Source organism: Ambystoma mexicanum, chromosome 10 (assembly GCF_040938575.1).
Source record: "Ambystoma mexicanum isolate Mex_15411 chromosome 10, UKY_AmexF1_1, whole genome shotgun sequence".
Classification (NCBI taxonomy): Eukaryota; Metazoa; Chordata; class Amphibia; order Caudata; family Ambystomatidae; genus Ambystoma; species Ambystoma mexicanum.
Window position 1 is genome coordinate 1,427,270,731 of NC_090932.1, and position 17,766 is coordinate 1,427,288,496.

A 17,766-nucleotide genomic window follows, 5' to 3' on the forward strand; every position below is an offset into this window, starting at 1 on the left:
TAAAGAGACTCAACTAGCCTGCTTTCAGCGGATGTCTCGGTCACTGCCCCCACAAACAAGTCGCGTCTCGTAGCAGCAGTTTGTTGAAAAGTGACATCTGCACGGAGCGATAAACAATAAAACACGCACTCGGCGTCAGCAGCTGAAAGCCCATTCTCATGCCAGCGGCAGCCGAATTACGGTGTGTATTGTTCTGCATGTTAATATTGTTTCCAATATGACTTCGAGTGGGGGCACAGAAAGCACGCGGATTAAAGCCGGGAAGCAAGAGGATTAAAAGCTTATGGGGCGGAAAGTGCAGGCAACGCTGATACTGTGTACACTTCACTCCTTCGGGCACCCCTTTTTTTCTTTTAGATGTCTCTCTACTTTAAAAATGTATGAAGTTTATGTTCCTGTGCCTATTAGTTCCTGAGAATCGTCTTGTGGAGCGTCTTATCCTGGCGGAGCTGACCCCATTTGCAGAATTCTTGCCAATTTATTACATAAAATCAGTCTGAAAATTCATATAACGAACAGGCATCGTTTCCAAGCCTCTTAATCAAAACCCATAACAACAACTCCAGCGTTTGCCTTCGGGGTCAACAGGGTATTTTCAAATTCTTCTTGTTCTCCAGTTCTGTTTCCTTCATTCCCAACATGTGAGACTGCTCAACCACTCTTTCTCCCTGGCCCCCAGAGAGAGGCTTACCATCGTGAAACCCTGGCGGTAACCCAGAGCAAGTAAGATACATAAGCTTTCCGCAGTGAAAGTTCAGCCAGCAGGTTAGCAGCAACAGTTACTGTGGAGGGAAGACATATAGCCATCATTTGCTTGACTGGATGTTTTGTACGCAATGCACGTTAACTGGTGAAATCGTGTATGCACTGCAAATGAGCAATGCTAAATAATATGAGGGGGGATATAGACTGAAGAAAAGAAATTTGGAGAAGAAATTACGTGTCTTGGAAGTTGATACATACAGAAATTCTTTTTGCTTCGTTTCGTTTAGCCCCTATCCACTCCATTTTGCAGGGTTCACTTTCCTCCTCTCTCCTCCTCTGTGCGTCAAGCATGCTGCAGCAGAACTGAAGCTGGCGTCTGGTGTAACAGGGGCCCACGCAGCACCCGCGGTGCGGGGGGGCCCCGCCAGCACATGCCCTAGGAGGGGGACCCACTTGAAATTTTTTTTTTTTCTCAACTAAAAAAAAGGTTTCGTTTTGAATTCACTCTGTATTAATAAAGAAATTATTTCTATGCAGAAATCATTTCTTTATGAAGGTAGAGTGACTACTTGAAGGCTGAGGGCTCCCCCCAACCCATGACATGGAAGACCCTAGGCTGGAGGGCACCATGGCATGGGGTCCGGGGGAGCCCTTTGACTTCAAAAATAAATAGTTTATTTTTGAAGTCACTCTGCCTTCATAAAGAAATTATTTCCGTTGTGGTTGGGTCCTTAACTGAATTATTTCTTAATGAAGTTAGAGCGACTTCAAAAAGAAACAGTGGGGCTCATTCTGACTATGCCGGCCCGGAAACAACGGTGCTGGTAATCTTACCGGGACTGTTGTTTCCGGACTGGCATATTACAGGTCTACCTGCTGGGGCCGCTGTGCCCGACAGGTCTGAACCTGCCGGGCGCAGTGGCCATGGTAGGCAGACCCGTCACGGAAGCACGGCACCGTTAACAACCATGCGGTGAACAACAGTGCCGGTGCTTCCATGTCCCCAATCCCATGGAGTCCTATGGGACTCCACGGGAATGGGGATTACCGAAAATTACCGGCACCTGACTTCCAGGTCGCTGGACTTGGAAGAGCCCAGTGGCACCGGGAAGTCAGGCGCCAGTAATTTTTTACGGGTCTGGCGGCAACCCACCGGTAGCACTGGCACCGTTACCCCCAGATCTGTATTGAGTCCCAATTTCTTTTTGAAGTAATAGGGCGCCCCTCAACCCCATGACGTGTGCCTGTGTGAGTGTATGGTGAAAGGATGCACAGAAATGTGTGGGTTGCTGGGTGTGCGAATGTGCGTTTACGGTGAAAGGGTGCACACTTAAATGTATGGGTGGCTGCCTGGGTGTGCCTGTGTGGTGAAATGGTGCACACTTAAATGTACGGCTCTCTGCCTAATTCTGCCTGTATGGTGAAAGGGTGCACACTTAAATTTATGGATGGCTGCCTGGGTGTGCCTTTATGGTGAAAGAGTGCACACTTAAATGTATGGATAGCTGGGTGTGTATATGGTGAATGGTGTGTGTGCTTGTGTACAGGGGCACAACAAAACCTACATTTCGGGGGCTAACCCTTCAAATGTTCGGAGAGGCGTTAACTTCACAGGTGGTGGGGAGGGGCAATCTTATTTGCGTGGGTGCATCTAGCTTCTTTATGCATTTTAATGAGACTATTCTAGTGCAGCGTCAATGTTACAAGCAGTTAACTCTCTCGTTTAAGTCTCTTATTCCCTCTCTACCCTTCCAATCACTGGCCTGGCATGCAAGTACTAGACCCACATCGCGATTTCAATTTCCTGAAAAATGTGGCATTTGAATGCAGGTACTAGCAGTGAAATGCTTTACGTTGGTGATTGCTGGGCCCTTATTAACAGCAAAACCCAGGTGCCGTTTAACATCTGTGTCCTGTTCTGTCTGCCAACTGCTCTAAAGGTCAGCCAGGTCAAGTCAACATAGGCCAACATTTCTGGGGGTGAGTGCTGCAGCCCAGTCAACTTAATGGTGTTGCGCCACTATTTGTGTTTAATGCCTTGATTACTGCCTCATACACAAGTACTGGGATGAGGTAGAGGTACATGAAGGTAATGCCTGACTTAGATACCTGTAATCTTCATTACTCCTAGTCCCACTCTTCCTCATCCCAGTACTTACCTATGAGGCAAGCAGCCTCATACGTAAGCTCTGTGACAAGGAAGAGGAATATGGAGGTAATTATTGGCCAAGGAGCTGATTTTGGAGGTTGGGATGGGGGGTGGAAGGGAGAGGGGATGTGTGGGGGGCGGGATTGTGCGATAAATCATAATGGTAGTCCATGTCCAGGCTAAGCAGGCATGATATGAGGTATTAGTGGCTAGATAGGCATTTTGGTGCAGCCAGTCTTGTCATTCCTCAGTTTGGTGTGACTTTCTATTAGATGGGAATTTCTGATAAAGTAGTCCTGCTAAGTGTAATTATCTGGCTAGATTGGCATTTGGCTGCCAGTCTAGCCATTTCTTACTGCGGCAGTGTATATTTTTCTGGGCATCTGTGATAAAATGATATGATAAAAGTCATTTATAATGCGCCTGTACACAAGTGTTTCTATGCGCGACAATACAAGGGAGGGAAGATAGAGGGAGGACAAGACAAACGATCTCACTAGGCCTTGTGTCATTGTGAGAACAAGAGGTGCAAGAGGAAAGGGATGGGGGAAGTGCAAGGGAGAGGGGAGGGGAAAACAGGGCTGCAATGCTCTGAGTAAGACAGCCAGGGCAGCGCGGCTATGGGTGGTGCAAGGCGAACAAGGGGCTGCAGGGTTACAGTTACAGTCCTTAAGTGCATGGTAGGCACAGAGACAGTGCAGGGGTGAGCAATAAAGAAAGATCCTGGACTTGGAGAGACTATCCAAACAACCGGTCGGTACAGCAGGCAGGTAGGTCAGCAGGGGAGGGAGAGAGAGAAAGCAGAGGAGAAAAGAAAAGATTTCAGCTGCTTCCGAAACTTCAGATGGTCCAGCTCAAGTTTGAAAGGCCAGGGATGCCATTCCAGAGGGAGGCACCACCAGAGGAGAGAGATCTACTGCCCACTCCATGCCTGGAGAAGCGTCTAACCCTTAGAGAGTTGGAGGTAGCTGAGTGAAGGGCTCGAGAAGGAAGGTATTTTGGAGGAGAGCGTTGGATCTAGTGTGGGGCCCGGCCCTGGCCCCAGAAAGCCTTGTGGACAATGTAAACGGTCTTGAACTTGATCCTTGTAGCCACCGGGAGCCAGTAGAGAGATTTCAGGGCTGGAGAGATATGATCCCTGGGCTTGAGGCCAAGGATAAGTCTTGTAGTCTGTTCTGGATTAGTTGCAGATGACGGAGAGTAGAGGAAGGCAGCATGAGAAAGAGGCTGTTGCAGTAGTCCAGCCTAGAGAGAACCAGGGCTCTGGAGACTGAGCTTCTGGTGGAAAGTGAGAAAGCAAAGTGTCCCTTTGAGGAGGAGCAGCTGGAAGGGATACTTTCTGGTGACATCCGAGATGTCAGGAGAGAAAGAGAGAGTGGCATAGAAGATGACACCAAGGATTTTTGCCCCGCAGGAAGGTGAAGGAAGAGGGCTCAAGGCAGACGGCCAGAGTAAGAGAGGGAAAGCTGGTGCCAGGGTCCCAATGAGAAGGATCTCCGTTTTACTGGCATTAAGGCAGAGATCGTTGGAGGCGCACCAATCCTCAATCGCGGATAGACCATCAGGAATGAGCAAGAGAGGAGAGGAGGCTGAGGGGAGCCTGAAGGAAAGCTGAGTCATCCGCATAACACTGAAAGTTCAAAGAGAAGGAAGAGATCAGGTGGGCCAAAGGGGCCAAGTAGAGGTTGAAAAACCACAGTGAGAGTATGGAGCCCTGCGGAACGCCACAGGTAGAGGGAGGTGGCAACGAGATTGGGACCACGGTGGACCTGGGAGGGGGGGTCAAGAGGAAGGAGGTAAGTCACTCCAGGGCCTGATCTGTGATGCCCAGGTTCTCACAGAGTCGATTGATCAGGATGGCGTAGTTGACTGTGTCGAAAGCAGAGGAAAGAAGGAGGGTGAGGACAGAAGGAATGCTTGAATCAAGATTAGAGAGCAGATCTTCATGGGTGTTCAGGAGAGCAGTTTCCATGCCTCTGGGAGCTCTGAAGCCAGACTGATGGTCATGGAGACAACCAAGAGATTCGATGTGGAGAGTAAGCTGGGAGATGACACGCTTTTCCAAGAGTTTGCCCAAGAAAGGGGTGATGGAGACTGGGCAATAGTTTGCTGGGCAGGTAGAATCAGCAGATAGCTTCTTGAGGAGTGGATGCACAAGGGAGTGCTTAAGGGGAGAGGGGAACGTTCCAGTGGCTAAAGAGTGATTACAAAAATCAGCCAAGGCTGGAGCGAGGGTGTCATTATGGTCCTTGATGGTTCTGGAGGAGGAGGGGAGCACCTGTTTGGATGACGCTTTCATAGATCAGACTTGTCTAGAAACCTCATCAGGTGTTGTCAGAGAGAAAGAGGAAAAAGGAGAGGGAGAGGTAGAGATGGCCAAAGGGGCCCGAGAGAGGAAGAGGGAGTGGAAGAGGTGATAAAGGAAAGGAAGTCCTGAGATTTAGCTGAGAAGTGAGAGGCCAGATCCGTACACAGGGCCTTGGAGGAAACAACGTAGAGACCACAACAGGATTGACCAGTTCCTTGCAGATTTTAAAGAGTTTGGCCGTGTTGGAAGAGGCCACGGAGACGCAGGCTTTAATGTGTGCTCTCTTCTTGATGAGTGTTATTGCTTTGACTGGCATTTTGATGCAACCAGTCTAGGTATGTCTAAATGTGGCCTGGCATGCTTTACTGTAATGTTATTATGTGTCTACACTGCTCCAGTGTGCAGCCAGTTGGACATGTTTTCATTGTGGCATATCATTTTTAATAGCAAACCGTTAATGTTCCTGTGCACTGTTGGTGACTTACAAATCAGTACCAACACAGGTTGGGTGATATTGTATGCATATTTGTTCTATAAAAAAGAGCACAAGCATAAGTGCTATACAATAACATGTTATCATTTGGCCTTGGACGTCTGCTTGGATTCGCAGTAATTTAGTGTACTTAGCAACAATAATGCTATTTGATGCCACTTCCTGTTTTGTCAAGGGATGAAAGGTCGTGTTTCACCGCTTCCTGGGATGTCACTTTGGGGTGGGGTCAAATGACATCACTTCTGGTGATGTCATCAGAGGTCAACAGTCATGAGGTGAGGGGTGGGTCACTTTTTTGAGGCAATGGTGGGCCACTTTTTCCGGGTGACCGGGCCTATTTCGTGTCCCAGTCCGACCCTGCAGTGTGCGGCATACCCCTTCAGCAGCACATTTGTGTATATTGTGCAAGCGTGACAATCTAGGCTGGCCTAGAGTGTGGTGCGACCCGTGATTTGTTGCCGAGTTGGGGGGCCCCCTCAGCATGGCTCGCAGGGGGGCCCCCGCATTTTGTGTCACGCCACTGCATTGGTGACATCTATTGTATTGACATGCTTTTTTTAACAATAAGAAATGTTAATGCTTGTACCAGTCAACTGCTACAATGCAAATACTCACGCACACGCGCACACCAACTCGCACATTAATTCCTTTATAGTTACTGGTAAAAGTTTGGATATTCAATAATTGTTTTATTAGTGGCCAAAAGAGAAAAATAGCTTATTAAAATGTTAAATATAAATTAGAATACATAATATTTCAATGACACATATGTTTAGGAAATACAATATGTTAAATGAACTAATTCCTTTAAAATGCTCTTCATTACATTTGTAAAACCAAGCATTTTTTTTCAATGTATACTCCTGCACAATGTTACTTTTTAAATATTGTGCTTATTTTGATGTATATCCTGATTTACTAATTCTTTAATGGCTTTTGTCCACTATTCCGAACTATTTGTGTACAAATCTCAATTAAGCATGACAACCTGATTATATTAGGAGACTTTAACATCTGGTTTGAAGAGAATACCAACTCTGCAAAATCTTGGACCTCACAACTATCTACTATGCAGCTGCAACAAATGGTGAAGGTGCAACCCACACTGCCTGGGCACACTTTGGAAGCAATCCTCCACAAAACAAGTCTCAGTACAGTTGCTCCGCCAATACACATTCTTTGGAGCAACCACCTTAGGATACACCTCATGATGCCTTTTGTGATTCACACTTTTAGGTGAGTACATGCCATGAACATTAATCAAACTCACTTTGAGAAATGAAACTGGGAAACCCTCAACACTGTGGATCTCAACACTAGACTGGAAAGCCACCAAACACTCTCCTGGACACACTTCCACTGGAAGAAATAAATTAGACACTCCAAAAATGGATCACCAAAGCTCTAGAGGCTGTAGCACCGAAGAAACTCTTTTCCCTTCCCAAAAGAAAATGGCTGCCAGGTGATTTATACCCCATCTCAGAGCCCTGTGGTTAATAAACAGAAACACGAACAAGCTTGGAGGGAAAACTGAGAACAAACAAGACAACACTGCATAACAAAAACAGATACAGCTCTGTAAAGCGGAAATCTTAAAAGCAAAGAAAATGCACTATGCTGTATGCATCTCAAAAGCAAGAACAGAACAGAAAGAGATGCCTCCACTGCTTCGCAGAAACTCTGTGATGTCCTTGCAAACCACTATTTACACAAAGGCATACACATCCAAGTCATAAACACTATTCCCCAGGATATAAGCAACAATATCACCCACAACTCAACCTTAGAAGCAACCACAACACCAAACTACTTCAACCAATCTCTACAGTAGAATTCACTAAACTAGTGAAAGTGTCGTGACTTGCCGCGTAGTGAAGAGTAATGGACCTCTGTCCACAAATCACCCACAGGGATGAGTAAAGAAACTCCCTGTGCGAGCTTTGAGGCCACAGGTGTTTTGTTTCCTTGTCGGATCTGATGACGTCCTGGACCCCGGAGGCTGTTAAAGGGAAGGTAAGATTAGCACAGGCAGACACAATACTGGGATATGCAGAAACGTGTATAAATCTCTTACCTAAACCCAACCGGGATGATTCTGGGGTGCCGGGGGCCTGGTGCGAGGGAGAGCCGTAGGTCTGGACAGCCGTGTCAACCGTAACCCAGATGGTAGAGGCTGGTTGTAACTAGGTGAGCACCTGAGTTTGCCACTCAGCGCCAGTGGCCAAAATCGTAGAGTCAAGAAAGGGTGATCCGTAAGCAATCCGTTAATCAAAAGCCGAGGGTCAAAAGTAACAATATCCGTGCAACAAGATCCGAGGAGTCAGCAAGCCAGTCCGTAATCCGTAAGCCAAGGTCCAAAAAATCCGTTGTATCCAGGTATCGTGAATGCTGCAAAAGCCGAACAGAGTCGTGGAACAGCTGTGAAGCGGTGATGGAACTCGAACTTCCCGGTTTTATGCGTGCCGGCTCTTGATCACGTGAGCGGGATTCTGGGCACGTGATCGGGAGAGCGCCGCGGAACCAGGAAGTAAACGCAGTCGGGTGTTCCAGCTTGAACGTAATCTCCATGGGAGTTGCCAATGGTAACGAGGCAACAAACCGGGTCGGACCTTCCGCACTGCCCGCCCTCGTTGACCATGGCGACTCCCTCGCACCCTAGGTATGGAAATGTCCCGGGAGGTGGTCTGCAACCCAGGGACAGTACCTGTGTGTGCTGGTGTGACGGTGCATGGTGGCGGGACTGGTTTGTGTATGACAGAGCCCCCCCTCAATGGCCCACGACCACGTGGGCAGGAAGGGTGATCCCGGTGGAAACGTGAAACAAGCCTCGGGGCATGGACGTCCCCAGCAGGAACCCAACAACGCTCCTCGGGGCCAAAACCCACCCAGTCAACAAGATACTGGAGCCCACCCCTGACAAAGCGAGAACCCAAGACAGCAGAAACCTCATATTCCACGGAGTCACCCACCGCCACCGGGCCAGGCGTAGACCGGAGACGAGTAGGTGCCGGACAGGACTTCAACAAAGAGGTGTGGAATACGGGGTGTATGCGCCAGGAAGCAGGGACTGAGAGTCGGTAGGCTACAGGGTTGATCACAGCAGTAATCTTATACGGGCCCACAAAACGGGGTAAAAGTTTGCGACACCCAGGTAGCCTAAGATGACGAGAAGAGAGCCAAACCCTATCCCCCACAACATAGGAAGGTGCTACCGCCCTCCTTCTATCCGCCATGGCCTTCATGGATTCCCGGGCCTCCTGGAGATGAGTAAGGGTCCGAGCCTGAACAGCCGATAGGTCGCGGGCACAGGCGACAGCAGCAGAGTTGTCAGAGGGAGCTAGGTCCGGGATAGGTAAGGTGCGGGGATGCTGGCCATATAATACAAAAAAGGGGGAAGAGCCAGTGGAGGAATGTGTGGAGTTGTTATACGAAAACTCAGCAAGATGTAGTAAACCGAGCCAGGATTGCTGGTGTTGCAGAATCAAACAACGTAGATATTGTTCCATGGCCTGGTTCACCCTCTCAGTCTGGCCGTCCGTCTCCGGGTGGTAAGCGGAGGAAAAGCGGGAATCTATACCCAGGAGAGCCGTAAGAGCTCGCCAGAACCGAGAAGTGAACTGGGGCCCCCTATCCGAAATAATAATCGTGGGCAACCCAAAGAAACAAAAGACCGATTTAAAGAAGAGATTGGCCAAAGCTGGGGCAGAAGGGATGCCAGAACAAGGAATGAAGCGAGCCATTTTGGAAAATGAATCGACCACCACCCATATGGTGTCGAAACCCTTTGTCCGGGGCAGGTCGGTTACGAAATCCATGGAAACCGTGTGCCAAGGCCTGGGGGGTACAGGTAACGGAAGTAGAAGCCCCAGTGGACGCCCCCTACGATGCTTACACTGGGCACATATAGCACAGGTGTTAACATACCCTTCAACGTCGTGTTTCATGGAGGGCCACCAACACCAACGCCTGAGCATGTCCAACGTGCGTTTCTGTCCTGGATGACCATTGATGGCGCTATCGTGGGACCATTTCAGAGCAAGGTTACGAGTGTCGGTAGAAGGCAACCACAACCTGTTTCGGATATAGGGCAACCCTTCATGAAACTCTGGATCCCACTCGGTGACCTGATCGGGATGTTGTGAAACCCATGTGCGAAGTGAGTCCAATAGAGATAAAGGAGGGGTGCAAAGGCAAATAACATGTTGGTTTAACAGGGTTTCTGGAAACACAGGTAAGGATACCCCACCCGGAGAGCGAGACAATGCGTCCGCTTTCCCATGGGACAGACCGGAACGATGTTTGACCTGGAAGTCAAAGGCCGCAAAGAATAAATGCCACCGCACCTGCCGACTGTTAATACATTTAAGCGAGGCCAGATCCTGGAGGTTGCGGTGGTCGGTGAACACCATGACTGTGTGCTTCGCTCCCAACAAATGATGCCGCCAGACCAAGAATGCATCTTTGATGGCGAGCAATTCTTTCTCCGTGACAGTGTAATGTAGTTCCGTAACAGAGAATTTCCGAGAATGAAATGCCACTGGATGCAATTGACCCGAATGAGGGCAACGTTGGGACAGGACTGCCCCGAGAGCAAAAGAGGACGCATCGGCCTCCACAATAAACGGGAGTTCTGGGTCGGGATGTTTCAGGACAGGGGCAGTAGTAAATGCAGACTTTAAGGCGTCAAAAGCAGCCTGGTGTCCATCCAACCAAACAAAAGGCGATTTGGGGCTGGTTAGGGCTGTAAGAGGAGCTACCAGAGATGAGAAGTCTTGGATGAAACGCCTATAGAAATTCGAGAACCCAAGGAATGATTGCAAGGACTTGAGATTGCCGGGTTTTGGCCAGTCCAAAACCGCACGGACTTTGGACTGGTTCATGGCCAAACCCCCAGGTGTAATGTGGAATCCCAAGAAATCAACGCTTTCAGTATGAAACAGGCATTTCTCAGGTTTGGCGTAGAGTGAGTGTTGGCGGAGACGGGACAGTACTTCGCGGACGTGTACTATATGTTCTTTTATGTCCTGTGAGTATATGAGAATGTCGTCAAGGTATACTGCCACGCATACGTCCAACAGATCATGAAATACCTCGTTCATGAAACGTTGGAAGGTAGCAGGGGCGTTACAAAGCCCAAAGGGCATGACCACGTATTCGAATAATCCGTAACGTGTACAGAAAGCCGTCTTCCACTCGTCCCCGGAGCGGATCCTAACCAGGTTGTAGGCTCCGCGGAGATCGAGTTTTGTAAATATGGTAGCGTGGCTTAACCTGTCCAGTAAGGGAGTGATCAAGGGTATTGGGTATCGATTTTTTACGGTGATGGAATTAAGTCGGCGGTAGTCCACACAAGGACGCAGATCGCCCTCCTTTTTTGGGACAAAGAATATTGGGCTAGCAGCCGGAGAGGTGGAGGGACGTATATGACCGACCTTCAATGCAACCTGTATATAATCCTTTAATGCCTGTTCTTCTGATGGAGATAAGGAGTAGATGCGGCCTGAGGGAATCACGGAATCAGGAATTAGGTCTATGGGGCAGTCATAAGGCCGGTGTGGTGGTAGCACCTCCGAGGAACCCTTGTCGAATACCTCACGGAAATCGTTGTAATCCGCAGGGAAACCAACGGCAACAGCCCCCACTACATGGGGTTCGAGAGCCATAGGGATATCCTCTTGCAGAGTGAGCTGTGCTATGCCCCCTAGGGCCCGTGGGGGGAATTCAGCGTCATCAGGTGCGGTGAGACAAAAATTCTGGCATGTCTCAGATTCGAAATGGACTTGCCCCGACTTCCAGTCAATCAAGGGGTTATGTAGATGTAACCAAGGAAGACCCAAGATGATACCAAACTGTGGCATCGTAATCAAATCGAAGGTGATGATTTCCTGATGCGTGTCTTGTATTGTGAGTGTGATGGGGGCGGTTTGTTGCTTTATAGGGCCTGATATCAGTGCTGTACCATCTCCTGCTTGTACCGGCTCAGGATGTTGCTTGGAGATCAGAGGCAAGTTTAAGGATCTGGCCAAAGTTATATCAATATAATTGCCCGTGGCGCCTGAATCGATGTAAATCGAGATGGCATGAGATATGTCGGGTGTAGGGTTAAGCATGGCCTGTACCAACACTGGTCTGATTCTGCCAAAAGCGGGGTTCCTATCCGGGGAAATGGGAACATTGCTCGATCCAGTCCCCGGATCTAGGGTCGAGCATTCGGAAAAACCGGATTCTTGAGTTTAGGGCGTCGGGGACATGATTTTACAAAATGGCCAAGTAGACCACAGTAAAAACAGGCATGGTCAGTTCTTCTGCGTTCCCTTTCTGATTGCGTGATGGGACTGCGAATGCCACCTATTTGCATGGGTTCAATGCCTGTACCAGAGAAAGAGGAGGGTGGAGTGGCAAGGGGGATTCCTGTTTCAGACCGACGTTCGGAACGTCTTGCGTCGATTTGTAATGCGAGATCCACTAACTCAGTGTGGGTCGTGGGCAAAGATGGAACCACAGCCATAGCGTCCTTCATGGTGTTATTAAGCCCCCTATAGAAAACGACCGCCCTCTTTGGTTCAGGCCAGGATGTCTCAGCGACTAATTGATTAAAACGAGCTATGTATTCGAGGAGGGTATTCTTCCCTTGGGTCAGATCTAACAGCTCGAGGTCCCGAGACTGGGCTTTGTGACGCGTGTCAAACACACGGGACAATTCTGTGACTAGTAGGTCAAAATCGTATAGGACGGGGTTGTCGTTCTCCAACAAAGGGTTGGCCCATTCTGCCGCGGTGCCGGCCAGGTGGGACAAGGTGAACGCTGCTTTAGTGGTGGCGTCAGGGAAAGCCTGAGGTCTACAGAGGAAATGCAGTTTACACTGGTTCACGAATGTGCGAAACTTTCTGGGGTCACCGTGGAACCTCTCTGGGGCAGCCAAAGGAAAGGGCGTGGACATGAGTATTGGAACCTGAGGTGCGGCAGGAGCAGTAGGAGGCTGTTGAGCAGTTGGGGGTTGCGCTGCAGCAGCAGCTTCCCCGAACTCAGCATCAGCGGGCAAGGGGTGTTGTGTGCTCTGTATCAGATCTAATCTCTGGTGTATCGTAGCAGTAGCGGCAACCATATCTGCTCTTAGTAATGTGAGTGCCTGTACCAAGGCAGCCACGGGGTCCTCCGGTTCCATACTCTCCACGACGCAACGGCTTCACAGTCTGTCGTGACTTGCCGCGTAGTGAAGAGTAATGGACCTCTGTCCACAAATCACCCACAGGGATGAGTAAAGAAACTCCCTGTGCGAGCTTTGAGGCCACAGGTGTTTTGTTTCCTTGTCGGATCTGATGACGTCCTGGACCCCGGAGGCTGTTAAAGGGAAGGTAAGATTAGCACAGGCAGACACAATACTGGGATATGCAGAAACGTGTATAAATCTCTTACCTAAACCCAACCGGGATGATTCTGGGGTGCCGGGGGCCTGGTGCGAGGGAGAGCCGTAGGTCTGGACAGCCGTGTCAACCGTAACCCAGATGGTAGAGGCTGGTTGTAACTAGGTGAGCACCTGAGTTTGCCACTCAGCGCCAGTGGCCAAAATCGTAGAGTCAAGAAAGGGTGATCCGTAAGCAATCCGTTAATCAAAAGCCGAGGGTCAAAAGTAACAATATCCGTGCAACAAGATCCGAGGAGTCAGCAAGCCAGTCCGTAATCCGTAAGCCAAGGTCCAAAAAATCCGTTGTATCCAGGTATCGTGAATGCTGCAAAAGCCGAACAGAGTCGTGGAACAGCTGTGAAGCGGTGATGGAACTCGAACTTCCCGGTTTTATGCGTGCCGGCTCTTGATCACGTGAGCGGGATTCTGGGCACGTGATCGGGAGAGCGCCGCGGAACCAGGAAGTAAACGCAGTCGGGTGTTCCAGCTTGAACGTAATCTCCATGGGAGTTGCCAATGGTAACGAGGCAACAAACCGGGTCGGACCTTCCGCACTGCCCGCCCTCGTTGACCATGGCGACTCCCTCGCACCCTAGGTATGGAAATGTCCCGGGAGGTGGTCTGCAACCCAGGGACAGTACCTGTGTGTGCTGGTGTGACGGTGCATGGTGGCGGGACTGGTTTGTGTATGACAGAAAGAAAGCAACACAGCTGGGTCACCACCAGATGCTAGCCCACCAGACATCTACAAGATCATCCTCAGCAAAGAGACAAATGCAAAATATTTCTGCAACCTCATGAAACATTAGCCGGGAACAGGAACAGTACTTAGGAGTTTCAGAACGGCCTATGTTAAACCACTTTGCAAATATCCCTCAGGCAACACATACAACCCCACCAACTACAGGCCTATATCAAAAATTCCTTATCAGCTAAATTCCTAGAAACCTACATATATCTACAAATCCGGACGTACATTTAAACTATCCACTTACTAGACCAAATACAGGTAGGCATAAGGGTTATGAATGGAACTGAATCAACTCTGATCACCATCTGGGACAACCTAAAAATGAACTCAAACACCAACATCACTTTCACCCTGATACTATTAAACCTTTCAGTGGCTTTTGACATAGCCAACAATACTACCCACATTAAAAGGATACAAGAAGCAGGGATAAGTAATAACACACTACAGAAGATGAAAACCTTCCTGAGAGAAAGAACGGAAACCAGCTGGCAAACACCCCTCGACATCACGCGGGGAAAGGATCTTTTTCAAAACACTTTGCATTGTTCACAGAACAATGCATTGCCAAGGAGCATAATTCCGGCAAGATAGAATCTCTATCTGCAGACCTGAAAAACACTGAGATATACAAACAATATTTTAAAAAGAAATGTGTTGAATAAGCCATTTCAAACATTGCAAAAAACTACGAACCTCACTCCTAAAGAGAATACACACAATATAGGAACACTTAACCTTCAGGAAAGCACTAAAAACATGGTTCTTTGATTTACTGACATACCTCACGAAACCATAGCCCATTATCACTGAGAAGCACGTAGCTTTAATGCAAATAGGTACAGCACAAATTACTGGGTTTTGGCTTGGGATTCCGAGGTCACATGACCCAGGAGGACTGACCTACCACTGAAGGAGTGACCCAACATTGTTAACCACTGAAGTGTCTGTGTTTACTGAGCAAACAAACAATGCAATAATTCACCTATGTACCCTGGTATGAGGACTACCCCTTTCTCCCCAACTAACCCTACTAAAACTCTCCATACTCCTGCAACCTAACCACACATTGACCAACTACGCCACCCTCAGAGAGCAACCACAACAAACCCCATCCACATTGCCACCACACAGCAAAACTCCACATCTCCTCCAATAATGCACACAATCTCAAAACACTCAGTGGACCCAACTCTATTGGTGCACAAGGCCTCCAATATGGGCTCAGTGGACCCACACCACCTGGAAGCAAACCCACACACAGTGGCTGATTTTTTCAACCTGAAACTGCCAACACAACAACAAAAGCACTCTTGTGCTCTCCCTCTCCTCCCACTAACAATCCCAGCCATTCTGCTTTCTTTCGGATCTGCCAGAGCACCTGGAGACCATGCAAATATCAGTGGTGCATGGTATAAAAACCATTAACATAGCATAACGTAGGCCAATGGTTTTACCTCGGTATGGAGTTCAGTTGGACACTGGGGCCTACAGGACACTTGACGTAACACCTTCATTCAGCGCATTCAACAGTTCAGGGTTGGATATATGCTGTTTAGGATAATTGTCTTTGCAGACAAAACAGAAAGGTCTATCTGGATTAGGCTGATCAAACTATGACTAGAACTGAATTTAACAATATCTTTTTTTTTAGTTCTTTTGTGTTTCCTTGGTTCTCCCTGGAGAAATATTGAATTGGCTCAATAAGTACCAGAAGTTCCTTTATGTCCCAATTTCCCATGAGGAATAGGATGAGATCAACACCAGGAGGACCCAAGAATGACTACAACAGCACAAACAAGCATTGGCAATGCCAATAGTGTTGGCGTTTACTGCTGTTCTTTGCATTTTGCATGTATAGGAACCAGTGTGCAAGGAGGAAAGTGCAAAGTGTCAAAGGGGTGATACGATAAGGGGTGCAGGTGTGCAATAGACTGAGAAGGGGAATAAAGAAAGTGAGGAAGCTATTGATACAGGGTTCCATATCTGATGAGAAAGAGGTCATATGAGCAAGAAAGGGTGAGATTGAGAGGGTAAGAAATAAAGCGTCTGTGTGAGAGGAAGGATGAGCAGGGATAGGGAGAGTTGGTAAGATGGGTGGGGGAATAAAGGAGGTAGGATGGGGTAGCTTGTGTGGTGGAATAACAGGTGTAGGGTGGGTGAAGGGGTAAAGAGAGAGGTGGTAGTGTTGAGTAGAGAAAGAGGGATAGGCTGAGTGGCAATAGAGGGGGTAGGGAGTGTTGGGGATAGAGAGAGAAGCCGTAGGTCTGCATTTTTTGCAAGTGGTATCAACTGCTCTCAACTTGATTGAAACATTAGCTAGATCGAATTCCTTGAAGGTAACAATGTCAATATGATTCATAATTTTACAAAAATATGGGGAAACACAGAGAAACTATTTGCTCTTTGATGCTGAACTTTGAACTTAATTCTATGAAATGAACTGATCTTTTTTCTTAGGAGCTGCTATATTGTGATTTGTAACGTCTGGTTATTCTATTGTGGCTTTTTTATTGTTGGATGTTAGGTTGTACAAAAATCATTTTTAAAAAATGCTGTACTGTGGTAATAAACAAATACAAAATATTGTCAAGTGCTCTTCAAGTCCCCTGCCTAAACAAGACTGATCCCAAAAAAGAACCACATAACACTGTTTATGATATTTAACCCAAACTCAACAAATCAAGCTGCCCCAACCACAACCCAAACTTTGGAAAAGTCTGCTTTGTCCTAAACATCCAAATTAGATGGGTTTAGATCATAGCCAACTATGTTCAAATATACAGTTTGATTTCATGTGAAGGGTTCCCGTACATCTGGATGTGTGTTTATTCTGTGTAATGCCTGCAATGTGGTTGGCAGATTAGTATCAAGGGGGCATGTATGATGTGATTTCTGTCCAAGAGTTAGGTGGATGAGACCAACATTACACAATCTGATTGGTTAACTTAATAGTTAGTGAAATTAAGTATGTTAAGATTAAATTCCTTCTCTTGTCCTCTTCATTTTGTTCACGTCTACTTTAGCATTTACTTACCATATTTTCCTCACTGGGTACAACTTGATCCATCATTACAATTAATTTGGTTTGTTCGTATTCAACTGTCACTGTCAGATTTCACATATGGAAAAAGATAGTAGAGACCAAGCTGCCCCTCACTTAAACTGTGCGAAAACCGGGACACTGCCTTACTACGATTGCTTTGTTTGGAAACTTGCTAAGGACGATTTAGAAGCATCCACTGGCATAAGACTCTGGATACCACAGGATTCAGCCTGAAATTGCCATCGGTTCTTGATCACCTCACCAACTTGCCTTCAACTAAACCCTCTTGATCATCGAACAAGGTCAAACTACTTGATCAGCACCCCCTTTTGAGCCTCTGCATACAAGAGACAGCCTGTAATGTACGCAAGACAGTTGAAATTTAATCTCCAATCCCAACACGGCACAAATTACTGAAAGATCCAAACTGTTAAATTTAATACTCTTCACGTTGTCCTGAAGAAAGCTCAGAGTTCCTGAAAACCATTTTCCACCTAAAAGACTTTCTATGGTTGTAATATCCCAATCCGAGCCAGAAACACTAATGTGTCGACAGTAAAAATGTGTTTAGAATTTGTTACTACACATTGATCTATCTTTTGTATTCAGTACCTATGACATGACATATGAATATCTGTCTTCATGGTCGACAACAGTGATTTGTTGTCCTTTTGTTTTTTAACATGATGTTTTTTCTGAATTAAACTTTGTTTTATCTGTATGACTACAAGTGTGTCCTTGATCCTCAATAGCTAGTTCTAATCATTTCTAGCTCCAAATAGGTTGTTTCCCCCTTATGCATTTAAGGGAAGGACAGTCTAGTCTCTACTCTCTTTTTCTATATTGGTTTTGCTTTCCAGAACCAGGACCTCTGCTAACAACAAGGAAAGCTATCACCCATCATTTTTT